This window comes from Scylla paramamosain, chromosome 32, assembly GCF_035594125.1.
Source record: "Scylla paramamosain isolate STU-SP2022 chromosome 32, ASM3559412v1, whole genome shotgun sequence".
NCBI classification, from domain to species: Eukaryota; Metazoa; Arthropoda; class Malacostraca; order Decapoda; family Portunidae; genus Scylla; species Scylla paramamosain.
The window spans coordinates 285,875-297,500 of record NC_087182.1 but is presented as its reverse complement, the minus strand read 5'-3'; the positions used below and the strand labels follow the sequence as shown (position 1 = coordinate 297,500).

General features: G+C 46.1%; 1 protein-coding gene across 6 annotated transcripts in view; it reads right to left on the bottom strand.

The window, feature by feature from the left end:
* The window catches only part of LOC135088936 (segmentation protein cap'n'collar-like), a 136,444-nt gene that overhangs the window by 83,140 nt on the left and 41,678 nt on the right, over positions 1–11,626 (bottom strand). The window contains exon 1 of one of the 6 annotated variants that reach the window (XM_063984003.1): positions 2,771–3,545. The exons of the other annotated variants lie outside the window; for them this stretch is intronic. The gene's annotated coding sequence lies outside the window, so the exon portion shown is untranslated. Of the gene's footprint in view, positions 1–2,770; positions 3,546–11,626 lie in introns of those variants that run through there. 6 annotated transcript variants of the gene reach the window in all.

Here is an 11,626-nt window from a genome sequence, read left to right as displayed (position 1 = left end):
AAAGAATCTAAGGTATGAGAGAAAACCAATGCGTGTATCTCAACAGTGAACATACTAAAGATTCACTCGCAGGCTCTTATTCTAGAGATAAACGTCACTTTCATTAGCAAGATATGACGGAATGACTGCATGGCGAGGTACAGCCAAACCAAGACATGCATTTCTCAAGACAATTAATACAATTAGCAGTGAATATATCAAATAATCACTCGCATGCATCCTATTATAGAAACAAATATCGTTTTCATCCGCAAAACACTATAAAAATAATAGCATGTCGAGGGAGAGCAAACCAAGGCGTGTGTTTCTCAAGGAGATTAATGCAGTGAGTAGTGACTATTTAATGAGCCTCCTTGTGTTGAAGCACGACACTCTGCTGAGGGAAACAGCATGCGTGGGAAGCTTGCTGGGGAAGTAAGACGTGCTATTCGACAAGGACAGTATAGATAAAACATAAAAAAAATATAGTACAGAAATCTCTTTTACAAAGACTGGAAAATGTTACATGGGGTGAAAGAAGACTAGTGAATAATAAAATACAAAATAAATCAACAATAATCTTTGGAAACTAAATAACATTAAAAAGAGATAAAGGAACACTAGTGAATGATATAATATAAAAAGCCAGGAATTATTTCGACACATAGAAAAGTAAAAAAAAAAAAAAAAAGGGGGGGGGCAGAATAACAGCAGCCCAAATAAAGAAAAACGATAAACAAACTACAACAGGAATACGAGATGAGATGCGATTGTAAAGTTCTGAGAACAGACATTTTCCCACAAGCAGCACCAGCAACAACAAAGGCCATATTCTGAAACACTTCTGGCCGCTCCTCCTCTACTTTCAAATGGCTCTAGTTGAAGTGTCACAGCTTTTTAAAGATGATTTTATGATTCTAGTGACAAATTAACAAGATTCCCACATAATAAACAGAAGAAACAGTCTTGCTAATAATTTCTGTGGCCTTGGAAAATAGTGGTGGTGAGAGAGCAAAGCGCTTCTAAATACGGCCTAAGCCTCCTCGCCCAGCAATTTACGCTCTCCAGTGCAAGGGAAGGATGAGGGTGGCGCTGAGAAAGGGAGCCAGCGCTTAGTGAGCCTTACCGCGTTCCGCCAGTCATCGTTACTAGCCCCTCTATACTGTGATGTGATGTCCACGCCTCGTCCCCCTCACTCGTGACTTTACGTATGGACATTCTTCCCTTCCCTCGCTCAGTGCCAGTGGTCCAAAATTCCAGCGTGAGTCTGAAGGTTGTAATGGTTTGAGTTTGTCTTTTCGTGTTATTTTTGTTGTCTTGATTTTCTTGGTGAATTGAATTAATGTTCTGATCTGTTTATTTATGTTTTGGCGACATATTAAGTGTATTTCGCCTTCCTCGCTTCCAACTCCACCATGATTCACAAAGTGTTTTGTTTTTTGTCTTGATTTCTTTGGTGAATTTGATTATTGTTTTATGTCTTTTTTTTTCTATTTTTATTTGGCCACGTATTAAGAGTGTTTTCGCTTCCCTCGAGCATGATTGTTACAACTCTGCAATTCTGTGATGCACGTACTATGAATGATTCTGGTCTTATTTGATCAAAAATTAATAATAAGTCTTTCAATATTCAATAGAATATATTTTTTCCCAAAATTAATTTTATCTATAAGAAAGATTTCATTATTGTTAATTATACTTTTTCCCCTTCAATTTCTTGTTGAAATGAATGAGTCCACGAGTGGCTCCGTGTGTTATTTCGAGTGACGTGTTCCATTTATGAGTAGAGTTGGCTCGGCGATCACGAGGCGCCATTGTTGCGGCCTGGCTTTCCTCCTCCTCCCGAATAACATTACGGAATCATAATATCTCATTCCGCTCCTTTATGATGCATTGAAAATATGAATAACATTTATCGGCGACGCGAGATAGAGGCGCCAATGCAACACAAAACGCAATTATGAATGTGGAATGACAGATACAATACATAATGATGCATTATGATGCAATACTGAGACACTTACTCCCCTCCACACTACCTAATAGAACATGGTGTAATATAACTTTAACATGAGGGCACCAAGGTTTTCCTGAATCCACAACGTTACGATAAAACGGAGAATATTCAGGACGATAAATATTCATTAGGTCTTGAGGTATATAACCTTTCGTGTTATTGTACCATGTTCAGCTGGGACCTCGCAGCCTCTCGTGTCCAGGGACTTCACCTGTTTCGGGAACACAGGGCGAGGGTGTTTGTCACCTGTTGAGAGTGGTGCCTCCCTTGCCGGCACCCTTGGCGAGACTGTAATGGTGGGGTGCTGGCGGCAGTCAGTCCCCAACTGTAAAACTCCGAGTGCAGTTATATAGAGCTGGTTATTGCCTCCTCCGTGACAGTGGCTGGACTGCTCTCTCTCTCTCTCTCTCTCTCTCTCTCTCTCTCTCTCTCTCTCTCTCTCTCTCTCTCTCTCTCTCTCTCTCTCTCTCTCTCTCTCGTCACTACTACTCGGCTATCAGGACGAACACGAGAGCCGGCAAGCTGACAGCATTTCAAAGAAACAAGGAGTGATGCAGAAAGTGCAAAGATGGTACATGCGTTTCGGGTAGTTAGCATGCAGCAGCGAGCCACCCACCCACACTCCGCCGGCGGCTTCTGCAGGCCTGGCTGGCTCCCCCGCGCGGCAGCCAAGGCCTCTCTTCCACCACTCCAGCGCCACACGCCTGCCTGCTTCACGTGTACACTAACTAACGAACTTATTTCTCCTAAGATAGAGCGCGCCGCGGCAGTCACCTTGAGCGATCTGGGCCTCCAAAAAAGCTGCCACAGCAAAGACCATGTGAGTTGTCGGGCCGACGCGCCCTGCGTGACGCCGGCTCTGGCCACAGCCCTGGACGAGTCACAACTCAAGCCTCAGCCTCACATAAACCGGGCCTCGAGGGGTACAAACGCGACTACCGGTGGAGGAAGCGTCCGGCAGCAGCAAGCGTCCACTGTCCCAGCCCGGCGCGCCGCCTCACCACCTCTCACACGCACACCACAGTCCACAGCTCACTGGGTCACTGTCAGCGCCTCCCAAGCTTTCCTCGTCTGCTCTTGCCGCACAGAAGCAACACAGTGTTCGCCACACAACCTCCACGGCCTTCCATCACTAACACACTAATCACTCCCACGTATTTATGGGCCACTTGACACCTCGACTTACTTCCACCACAACGCGGCTCACGCTTAGGAATGTTCCTCCGGATCGCGGCCACACAACCACTCGGCAAGTTCTTGCCCTACAGGGTGTCTCTGGTCCGCTACTGGGAGGCGCCCGGGGGCGGCGTGCACGCAACCAGGTGAGCGCAGTGCGTGTCAGCGCAGCGTGCGCGTGAATGACGACGAAGAGTGTGCGCGATGGAGCGCCCGCCGACACTGCTGCTGCTCTTCCTGCTTCTTTTCACGCACTGCCGCCCCACCCAGCCCGCAACGCCCGCAACGCGGCAGCGGACCTGCTCCACGCCCACACACCACACTGCGCCTCCGTCACCAGTACACACACTAACTGCGGTGGTGGTGGGCGGCGGGTCACAGGCACACTGACGGCCTGCCCACCACCACCTCCAGCCTCTGTCAACATGGATGAAGGTCAACACAGAATTCCGCAGCAGTCCCTCTTGGGCCGCAGCTGATGGGGAGTGGGGGCCCGTCCCTTCCCTCCACACTCATCACCCTCACCTTCCTTCCTCACCACCTCCATCCCACCACACCTCCACTCACTCACACCACAGCCTGGAAAAACTTTTCCAGTCTATAACGGCGAGGTTTCCAGCAGTTTCCACAAGAATCCCGCAGGTTGCCAGGCCGCCTAAGTCGAGGTGAGCGGTGCGCGGCCGGCCGGGGCGGTTGGTTGAATCACCGCTAATGATAAATGAAGGCCTGATGTTGACAAATTGACTCCCCGGTCCTCCATTCAGATGAGTCTAGACGCCGCCTCGCTCCGTACTTCCCGCGGACACCCACGCCCACGCCGCCCCACGCCATTCCGCCCTTAAATACTAACTCTCCGCCCTCCTGCATGCCATCAGCCGGCGTCCCCTTGTCAAAACACTGTTCCAGCCATCCCCTAGGAGCACAGCCCGGCCCTGCCTCAGTCCAGCCTCAGCCCGCCCCGCCCCGCCCCGCCACTCCTGAAGGCCGCGAGAGAGGGCGGCGATGGACCTCAGCCTCACGGGCCGCTGGCTGCACGCCGAGCGAGACTGCGGTGCATCAGTGAGTGGGAGGGAGAGGGAGGGAGAGCGAAGGCAGCACGTCACCCGGCCCGGCGCCCAACCACCCACGCCTCGCCTTCAGCAACTCTCACTTCCCCTGAACTACGGAATGACAAGATAGCACGGGGCGGCACTGCTACCCTTGCCTCAGCCTTGCGTCATCCATCACCAACTGGCGGCGTGAGTCAGGGATTCTGGAATTAACTTATTTAACACGTCCTCTAGCAGGTGTCCAGTGTCCAGACCTCAGCGTCAACCGACTCCACACGACTTCCTCTCCAGAAGGCTTCGCTCAAGTCTCCAGGTCCTCACATCCCTTGCCGCCCAGACCGGTATCCCCGTCTTGGTGAACGGACTCCTGTGAACGCGACTCCTGTCCCAAACATTAGATCCAATTTATACCGGTGATCCCTACCGGTACAAAAACCAGCTCACACCATTCACGCAGGGAAAAAACTCTAACTATTGGGTTGGGGGTGTTCTGTGGTAGTGTTGAGTGTCATTCCGAGTTCCGAGACGGTCCAAACACTGCCTCGTACAGTGGCTGGATCCCTCGCCCTGACACAAAAAAAATGTATATCGTAATTGCAACAAGTTCAGTCATTCCTGATACACGCAAGCATTGGGCAAAGGAGAGGAACTTGGGAAGAATTCTCTACTGTCTTATTTTTGTCCTATTACGATTCCTGGAAAAGGGGAGAGAGTCTGGATGTACTGCTGTGGGTCATCCACCTCTATCCACCCACATCCGAGCCACATCCATCCATCCAGAGACCCGTCCATTCATCCACTTCTCTACCCACTCAGCCATCATCATAATCCATCAAACACTCATTTTGTCTATCATACATCCTATACTCTTACTCACCCACTCAGAAACGTTAATTCAAACATCTATATCAATATTTTGTTTCCAATCCACATTGGAGATTCTGTCTTTAATCCTCCTCCTCCATCTCCTCCTCCTCCTCCTCCTACATACCTACTCAGTCACTCGTCTGTTTAAACATTCAGCACATTCACTCATTCATCACTGGGGCAGCCCTGCACATCAATCACGACAGGCACTCACCCATATATTCTTCCATCTGCTTATACTGTCCTTTCAACTCCGCAAAATGAACTCAAAGAAAAAACAAACAGCAGCAGACTTTTTGGTCCTTACGATGTCGTTAGTGATTGAAGAAGATTCAGAGAGAGAGAGAGAGAGAGAGAGAGAGAGAGAGAGAGAGAGAGAGAGAGAGAGAGAGAGAGAGAGAGAGAGAGAGAGAGAGAGAGAGAGAGAGAGAGAATGACAGCTGGAAGGGGTATGGAATTTGGACAGGTGACGGAGGAAGGGGCGAGAGAGAGAGAGAGAGAGAGAGAGAGAGAGAGAGAGAGAGAGAGAGAGAGAGAGAGAGAGAGAGAGAGAGAGAGAGAGAGAGAGAGAGAGAGAGAGAGAGAGAGAGGAGAGAGAGAGAGAGAGAGAGTTGGACAGGAAGACACACACAAACACTCTTATTTACTCTAGCAAGAACATAGTGATTTCCTGGAAGACTAAATAAAACACAGCCGGCCTTGGTCACCCAGCCTTGATTTCTTGATTTCTGTCTTGAGGTCTAATATCTTTTGCTTTCTCTTCCCTTTACTGTTACTTTCAAGGAGAGGAAATTTTTTTTTCTTTCCTACATATCAATATTGTCTAATTGTTTGCCTTCGTGTCTTTTTTTTTTTCTTTTTGTCTATTTCCTTCTAATTTTTTTATATCCTGGTTTTAGGGATTTCTGTGTGTGCTTTTCTTTTGTCTACTTTACCTGTTATGAAGGAGTTTTCCGTGTATGTTTATGATAATTTGACATTGAGTTATAAAAGTCTTTCCTTTTCTTTCCTTCAGTGTTTTTTTTTTTTCATCCTTTCTGTTAAGATAAATCACAATGACCTGTCTTCATACTTTTCTTCAATATTTTCCTTTTCTCCCTTTTACTTCTTTTTATACAATACAGTCTGAAAATTCCGCTTCATATTAGTGTAAATTCATGGTCTTTTTATCTCCTATTATTTCTCTTTTAAGGCAAAGATTACGGCATTTCTATTACGAATATATTATCTTACTGATTTCGATAAGGTTTTGAATGCCTTTTCCTTCCTTTCATTTCCCGTAACTTTAAGCTAAAAAAAATCTGGTCTATTCTTTGTATTTATTATAATACTTGATTTTATCGTTTTCTAAATCCCTTTTCTTAACATTTGCTTCTGTGTGGTAAGGCATTACTTTAACTTATGCTGTTTTTTTTTTATTATTATTTTCTTTATACTATTATTATACAGCTGGCAATCTGATTTCGCACTCGTAAAAATCTCTCTTTTCAAGTCCTCGGCATCTGATTTTATATTATACATAGAATTGCTTTAAAAATATCCTCTTCCAAGCGACGCTATTAAACAGCATGACAGACAGACGCCTCGCCTCGCTAGTGTGTTCCTGTTACCTGTCTGGACCGTGTGTGTGTGTGTGTGTGTGTGTGTGTGTGTGTGTGTGTGTGTGTGTGTGTGTGTGTGTGTGTGTGTGTGGGTGTGTGGGTGGGTGGATGGGTGAGTGGCAGACTTTCCATCGGATTTCACTGCTAGACAGGAAGGAAACGTTAAGAGAGAGAGAGAGAGAGAGAGAGAGAGAGAGAGAGAGAGAGAGAGAGAGAGAGAGAGAGAGAGAGAGAGAGAGAGAGAGAGAGAGAGAGGAGAGGGCAGCGGGTGTGGTGTTGATTCTACTTGTTAGCTCACAAACCGACCACACTGTCTCCCGGCCCGGTGTTGACATAACCACCATTGTTTTACTTGTGCACCCCCTCCCTCCCCATCTCACTCCTCCCCAACCCGACGCAGCATATGTTCCTCAATGTGCACGCCCTTATCCCGCCCTCCCGCGCACGCCCGCGCTTTCGCAACAAACCCATGCCACACACCCTCAAATCACACACTTCGTTTTAAATTCGTAAACACTTTCAATTTATGGCTGCTGGATCTTGCTCACCTCTCTCTCTCTCTCTCTCTCTCTCTCTCTCTCTCTCTCTCTCTCTCTCTCTCTCTCTCTTCATTAACTTATAATAACTTCATCAATACATGTAATTTTCCATTATTATTTATTTATTTATTTTTTATTTTTTTTGCTAATTAAAGAAAATTCATACTTCCCGCATGCAAATGGAAACAACGTATTTTCATCTATCTTCATCTCCGTTCATACAAAAAAAACTAAGAGGAAGGAGAGGAGAAGACAATGCCAAGAAATATGACACCATTGTTAGGCTGCACTTCCCTTACTGTTCTCATTACCTGTTACGTGATAATAACACTGAACACTTCTTTGAAAAGGAAACACTAACAGGAAGGCATAACAAAAACAATAAAAGAAGACAAAAAAAATCTGAAACCACATGATCTGAAGGATGGTGAGGATGTGAGAATGGTGAATGTGGTGAGGGTGATGATGAAGTGATGGTGATGAAGATACAGCAGGCACGCAGTGTACTGATGGGGAGGATTTGGTGATAAGTTGCAGGGGTTGTGATGATGCAAGGAAGCGGGGCCGTCTTACTATGGAGAGGGAAGAGAATGAGAGAGTGACTGCATCCATCTGGGCTCTCTTTGGGGGCAACACACTCTTCGCCTCTCACTTAGCACATCAACTTAGCACATCTTATCTAGTAATGACGTCTATTTATACGGCACTAATACTTAAAATTTTTCTTAAGTCCCAAGTATATTCAAGTATTCAACCATAAAAATCTCTACAGCACAAATTCACTGAATTATATGATGTCTCTGGGATACAGATGGGTATGTTTATTTATGTAAGCACCGGATGACTTACGCAGATAGACAGATATAGCTAAATTTATCTCAGAGCGATCACATTATTGCGCGACTTTCAGATGTTAAAGCGAAAAGGTATGTGATGCATTAATATACGTGATGGTAGTGGTGAAGAAAGCAGAGGTAAACAGAGGTAAGCAGGAGAGGTAGTGAAGGGTACATGATTGCACACTGGTGGTGGTGGTGATGGTGATGAAGGAAGCAAAGGTAAGCAGGAGAGGTAGCAGGTGTGAGGTAATGAAGGGTATATGATGCATAGTGGTGGTGGTGAGGTAAACAGGCGAGGTAGCTGCGAGGTAGCAGGCGAGGTAGCGGACCGTCGCCTGAGGGAGGTAGTGGGGCGCTGCAGCGACGGTAGTGACCACATAACAGATGGCCCGGGCGGGGGGCAGCCTTCTCCTCTTCTTTCATCTTCTCCCTCCTCCTCCCACTCCTCCTCCTCCTCCTCCTCCTCCTCCTCCTCCTCCTCCTCCTCCTCTCTTCGCTACCAGGAAAGAAAGACCCTCCACACAATGCCTCCACTCCCCAGCCAGCTTCCAGCCCCACACCTGTTCTCCCTACACACCTGCACCATTAAGGATCCTTCGCCAGGTATCTTTTTCATGATCCTCCCAGACTCCCGTCTTCGAAAGACACAACGATGCAAACCTTCTGGCCTTGATACATTGTTTTTTTTTTTTTTTTTTAATGAGAGAGGGAGGAATAATGGCGGTGAAAGGGGGAAAAATATTGGAAAAAAGTGCGGAGATGGAGGTGGTGGAGGTGGAGGTAATGGAGGTGGAGGTAGGTGGATGTGGTGGTGGGAGGTGGTGGAGGTAAGCCAGGCTGTACCCAAGACTCAGTCAAGTGTTTGCCTTGTGGGTGGAGCAGACGCGGGAGGGAAGGCAGAAGGGGGGCAGGGGAGGGGAATAGGGGAGGTATCCAGGAGACGGGGCTGGGGAGTAGGAGAGAGCAGTTAGAATGGAGGGAAGGGGAGGGAAAGGGAGAGGAGGAGAGGGTTTTCAGAGGGAAGGGAAGGGAAGGGAAGGAAAGGTAGAGAGGGATGGAGGGGTCGCCGCTTCTCTTCTTCCTCTTCTCTTTTATCTCCAATATCCCCTTCCTTTCCTTTCCTTTCCTTTCCTTTCCTTTCCTTCACCTTTCATTTCAGTATCCTTCTCACCATCATCACCAGCATCATCACTTGTCACTACTCTCCATCAAACTCTTCCTCCTTCAATACCGATAACAAACGTCACCAACTATATTATCTTCACCATCATCACCATCCCCCTGTCACCACCACTGGCATTATAAGAAACCGCTACTCAAACCACAAACATTTTTATCACCATCAGAACCTCTACAAGCCACCACCACTGTCACCACCATCAACACCAGCACTACCACCACCACCAACACCATCACTATACTGTCATTTATTATCTTATGTGTCTTATTTTTGATTAGATAGCGTAGATTATTATTATTATATATATATATATATATATATATATATATATATATATATATATATATATATATATATATATATATATATATATATATATATATATATATATATATATATCCTCCTAAGAGCAAACACATCAGCCACTTGTTCTTTCTTTGTGTTCCTTACTCACCCTCACCACCACCACCACCACCACCACGATCATCATCATCATCACCACCACCACCACCACCGCCACCACCACCACCACCACGCTTTGGATCACTCTCTGCCACATCTCTCAAATCACTCAGTTATGTTTATCTTCTCTGCTTAATTTTTCTCTTCGTTATCTCAATCACACCTTCATTTCATATTTGTCTTTTCCTTTTATTCCGTCATTTTCCTTCATACGATTCCGTCTTTTAGTTCTTTTATTACTAACTTATGCATTTCTTTCTTTTAACCCTTTTTCTCTATGATTCCTTAACTCGTCCTCAAAATGACATGTAACTTCTAGCTCATTTCTATTGTAATTCCTCTTATCGTCTTACTCCAATTCTTTCTTGCTTTCTTCCTTGTGTTTCATATCTTTTCTGTTTAAAACTTATTGCATTTCCTTGTCCATCCCTCAAATCCTTCCTTCTAAGTCCCTGAAATCTTAGATCTCAGATTTCCACTGCCTTTCCTCTTTTTGTCTTACTTTACAGTAGACCCTTCCTACCTTGCTTTCTTTCTTGTGTGTCAAATATTCATTGTTTACTTAAAATTTCTCTCATTACATTTCCTTGTTTGTCCATCCCTCAAATCCTTCCTTCCAAATCCCTCAGATCTCAGAAGCTACTAATTTCCACTGCCTTTCCTCTTTTGTCTTACTCCAGTCCTTCTGTCCTTTCTTGTATGTCACATCTTTTCTATTTAAAATTTACTGTGTTTCCTGGTCTATCTCTCATTTCTCAAGTCCTCCCATCAACGTCCCTCAGATCTCCATGCCTACTCATTTCCCGTTAAGGTCCCTTCCTCTCTTCCTTGTGTGTCATATCTTTTCTGTTTAATACTTCTCTCAAAATCCTTCCTTCACGTCCCTCACATCCCCTTGGCTTACTTGGCAGGATAAGGAGACAAGACAACAAGGCTCCACTAGACGATGACAACCCACACCCGCTTCCCGCCTTCCTGCTTCTCCTGCCTATGAGCGTGAGAATGACGGCAACGCCCTTAAGTAAGACTGACGGCAGTGAGACAGGGATGAGTAATGTGAACACGCTCGCCATCGCAGGTCACACGGTGCAGGAGGTGTAAGTTTAAACCAGAAATGTAAATAGAAATATATGTTCCATGAAGGTTGTTTTGGCTACTTGGTTTAGCTTAAGTTAGGTTAAGTTAAGTTGCACTAGGTTTGGTTCAATTGGGTTTGGTTAGATTAGCTTAGGTTACGTTAGGTTAGGTTTGGTTAGCTTAGGTTAGGTTACGTTAGGTTTGCTTAGGTTTGATTGGGTTACATATTCTAACCTAACTTAACATAACATAATCTAACAAAACCTACCTTAATCTAATCTAACCTAATGTATCATAACATTTTCTCTCCTACCTAATCTAACGTATCCTAGCTTAACTTACCCTAGCCAAACATAATTTAACGTAACCTATCCAAAAAAGTTAGCGGTGCAGTGGGCGTAAATCACGGGTGTGTAAAGATGAGCTGTCTGTGTAGAGTGGGCGGAGTGGGCGGGAGGAGTGGGTGGAAGAGTGGGCGTGGAGGCGTGGCGGGTGTGAGAATTCTAAGAGGGCGTCCTGACGTCACCCACCACCAGCTTTGGGAAATTAGCTGAGGTTAGGCCGGGAGACTGAGTGAGGGAGGGAGGGAGGGAGGGAGGGAGGGAGGGAGAGAGGGAGGGAGGGAGCCATTGGTAGTGGTGAGAGTGGTGCTAATCATTCTCTCTCCCCCAGCCTTACCTCCCCATCCGATCCCTACCCCGCGCTTCGCTGCCTTCGTCAACCCACCCACCCACCCACTCACACACACACACACACACACACACACACACACACACACACACACACACACACGCACATACAGCATCCACCACTACGCCCATCCTCTCTACACTTCCCGCC